This window comes from Apteryx rowi, unplaced genomic scaffold, assembly GCF_003343035.1.
Source record: "Apteryx rowi isolate R43461 unplaced genomic scaffold, aptRow1 scaffold_35, whole genome shotgun sequence".
Classification (NCBI taxonomy): Eukaryota; Metazoa; Chordata; class Aves; order Apterygiformes; family Apterygidae; genus Apteryx; species Apteryx rowi.
In genome coordinates, this window is record NW_020449974.1 from 2,092,524 (window position 1) to 2,096,639 (window position 4,116).

The window sequence follows — 4,116 nt, forward strand, 5'->3', positions numbered from 1 at the left end:
GCTCCTCGGGGCCGTGGCGACCGCGTGGACTGAGATGCTTGGTGGCATCACAGTCACGTTTTGCAGGCCCCGTTCCTAGCTTGTGACTGCCCCGTGTCCCCCGAGGTGCAGGGGTTTGTCACCCCCTCTGCAAAGAGTGGAGCAAGTCCGTCAGTACCTGTGCAGCCGGTCACCCGGACTCCCTAGGGAGCACAAGGAAGGAAGGAGGTGGAAAGCAGGAGAATACCCTCTAGGAAGGAGATAACGGGGTTGACCAGCTGCATCGCTGCCTGGGTCCCTATGTACCATAACAGGGGCTTAAGCCCTGGACACCTTCAKGCAGACACCACAGTTCAGACATCTTCACCTGTGAGCTGCGTTTCTCCATTTCTAAAGGTCTAGGTACCTTTTTCCTCCTTTTCTGAACCCAAGCTCGTAGGTTGGCCCGTTGGCTGTTGTGGCCCGTCCTGCTGTGGGGCAACGTGGGCTGGCAGCCCAGGCTTTCGCAGGAAGCGAAGGGCGCCCAAGGACACCGCCTGCATCTCTAACGGTGCCCGGGAGAGTCCCCGCAGGATGGAAAACCCCGGGAAGATATCCGGGTTGGGCAGTAAACCTTGCTCTGGATCGGCTCCTTTAGCGGTATTGCATTGACACCGTTGATAATTGGCTGCAGGATTTATTTCAGGGGTTAGTCCTGTTGCTRCATCTGCACAGCTACGAAGGAGAGGTTATTCCCAGTTCAGAAGCAGGGAAGGGGGTCACGGAGGCAGGAAAAGGTGGAAAAGACAAGTTTGTACCCACGTTTATGCCGACACCTCCCCTCTAGAGAGGAGGACCAAAGCAGCTGGAGAACCAGGGAGCCCTGGGAAACGCTGTCACCTCACGGCRTCAGAGAGCCCCACGGCTCTCGTGTTACCTACGCGGGAGCGTGCGGACACGAGGAAGGTGCCCCCAGGACCCGTGGCGCGGTGGCGTTGGCAGGACCCAGCGCTACCTTGCAGTTTGGCACTCCAAAATGACTTCGCTGTGGGTCTGATCGCCACCGTGGGTGCCCGGGGGTTAAATCAGCTTTTCCAGGAGGAGAAAGCAACGGCCCAGGTTCATTCACCCCTGGGGCGAAGCGCTTTGAAGGGGTCAGGCTGAAGTGCACTGGGTCAGAGCATGGTCTGGCCCTCCCGGCCTTCCCGTTCATCTCTACCAAGAGACGCTGTGAATGATTTTTGCTGCTGACACCGTTTTCTCAGGCCTGTCCCACCACCAGCAGTCCGCTGCCCTGCAAACAAAGAGGACTTTCTATAAGATACTCTTTCCAAGTGAATTCAAAAGCCTCTTTAAGGAGGGTAATGGCAGCTTTAAATGCTGTTGCAGCTAGTTTCTTTGCAAACACGGCTCCTTCGGCTGCAATGATTCTGCTCTGCATGTTTTTCCGCCTGCCTTCCCCCACGCCACCTCCTCCTAGAAATCAGTCAGGAGACTTTCCTGAAAGGTGCTTAAACATTCCTTGGCTTCTTCAAAGAGGAGTCAGCCTCCAGCCTCACACCCGCTATTTACCTCCTCTTTCAAACACTGGGTTTTCAAAGCAGCTGGGCGTTTGCAAAGATGCATGTAGGATTTGCCTGCCTCATTTGCACATGAAAGATCAGTTTGCTTCTACATCCCAGCTATAGACTCTCTTGTCCCGGCTGGAAAGCAGGCAGAAAGCACATGCTGAGGAGTGCAGGATTCCCAAAGGACACTGCAGATGCCCTTTTTGCAAAATATAGCATAGGCCTCCAGTCGCTCTCACTGTTTGCGACTATTTTGGGGAGCCCAGAGGGAGCGGAGCGGATGCACAAGCATTAGAAGGGAATCGCAGATTTTAAACAACGGTTTTGCTCTGAACCCCAATGGGAGAGGAAATCCTGATTCTCCATGGACTCGACCTCACTTGCCAGAGAAATCACATCACTCCAGCAAGCTCTCACTGTCCCGAGGACAACATGTTTCTCAGGGCTTGGGAAAACGTCTTTTCTCTTTCCTCCTTCAATGATTAACTGGGCAGAGAGGGGAGATCTGCCTTCCTGGAGAGCCTGGGATGTTTGGATTGTATCCTGGTTAAACCTAAGGGTGTCACGTGGGCTGAGGTTTAGAGGGTAATTGAAATGTCCTTCTGTAGCCATCAAACAAGTATTTGGTCTTAATAAATTGGTCACGCCGGAGATTTGCTTCTCGATCCTTCTGTGTTAAATGTTGCTAAGTAATGCGTTACGGCGAGGAGCCTGAACTTTGATTTATGAAAGAAATCCCTGGTGACCAGAGGAGAAAATGCAAGCGAGAAATTTGGCAGCTGTGTTTACCGCTCGGAAACAGAGGCTCTCTAAAGGAGCTGGCACGAGGGGCACGCTCGGAGGCGAACGTGCTGCAGAAGGAGGCGAACCCACCAGGCCTTTTATGTCGGGGAAGCCTGCGAGCGGCTGCCGGGACGCAGAAGCGCTTCCTGGCATCCGAGCGCCCGAACGGGCTCGCAGGCTGCCGGATAAACTTGGATCCTCCCCCAGCTAGATTTATGTGATCTCATCTCCCGGACAAATTAATTTCCTTTCCTGGGAGAGATCAAGGAGGTTGTTGCATAACCTGAAACTCCAACCCTGCTTGGCTTTCAGGCTCGCGCGTCGGGTCCAATTCCTCCTCCCCGGCTGTATCCTGCCTCCTCGCAGGGCTATCGGAGACACCCGCCTGACGGACCCGTGGCATGCACGCCTTCAAGCCAGCAATTTCTCCCAGGGCTTCTCGGGGAAAACGCTGAGGTCTTTCTTGCGTGGAGCCCAAACTGAGCGTCGTTGGTTCTGCTTCATCTCTCTGCTTGTACGCACGCGGCGAACGCCCTTTCGCAGCCAAATCCGAACGCAACGGGAACTGAATAATGTCCTGCGTGGTCGCGGTGTGCGTATTGCAGATCTTAAAAGGCGGTAGGAGCAGCAGTGATTTATTAAAAGCTCAGGATCTCAGGTACATCAGTGACTCATCTTAACCTTATCAGAGCTCCCTGCAAGGTTCGAGGCACTCAGCTCTTCAGCAGGATATTATTAATGGGCAAGGAAAGTCTTATCTTCCTTCCCCTTTCCCAGCCGGGAGAGCAAGGCAAAGCGATGCGAGCCAGATCCGGTGACGGGCAAGTCAGGGATAGGAGGCAGAGCTGTTACTAGCTGCAAGCCTGGAGCTAGAAACCCGGCAACGTTGTCCCTTGTCATTAAGTTGTCCCCGTCTCTTGGCCTTGCCTACTGAGCTAGGCACGCTGCAGTTCAGCAGGGCGATTAAGCAGCTGCCTCCTCTTCTCCTCCGAAGAGGCRTTGTGCCAGGATGAAAACTCCTCCCCACCTCCTTGCAGCCCGGGGGAGCACAGCAGGGAAGGGGGTAAAGCTGCTTTTCCGGGGACTGGCTCAGGGCTTCCGTTGGGAGCRTTATCACGGAAACGGTGGCCAACTCCAGTTCTCCTTTCCTTCCTCTGGTCAGGCTTTGCAAAGAGTTAAGCACGGCCGAAACGAGGGCCCCTAGGCACTCCAAGAACATAAAATAGCGATAGCTGTAGCCTCGTCCCCCCCCCGCAGCGGAGGAAGGCGGCGGTGCGAGCGCAGGATGCCGCTCGCGCAGCCGTAGTGGGGCGCAGTCGGAGGACTCGCAGCATCTCTGAAGGCGCTATCGGCCCTAACCTCAGGACGCCTGAGTTACGAGACCGCGAGCCAATTTGCTGGATGCTTTCACCCAGTGAAGCCTTTCCGCCGCTATGGGAATCCCCGCTTCGCATGGGAGGGATTTGCCCGAACACGCTGGAGCGGCTTTAAGCTGGGACTCCTTCCGTCGACTGCGAGCCTGTTAACCTGTGGCCCTGCAGGGACCTACCGCTGCGAGCCGACAGGCTGAATTCGGGAAGCAAATGCACCCGGAGAGCAGGTTCTGCCGTTCCTCCCACGCCGGCCAGCCCTCGGCAGCCTTTGGCGAAGCCCGGAGCTGCGGCCGWTGGAGAGGAACGTCRCTGGCCACACACGGAGCATTTGTCCTTGGCACATCCTGGAAGAAACGTCTTCCCTCTTTTATGACCCACAGAGCTCTCCCCAGCCTGGAAACATCTGCATTTGCTAGCGCAAGTGAGTTGCTGGG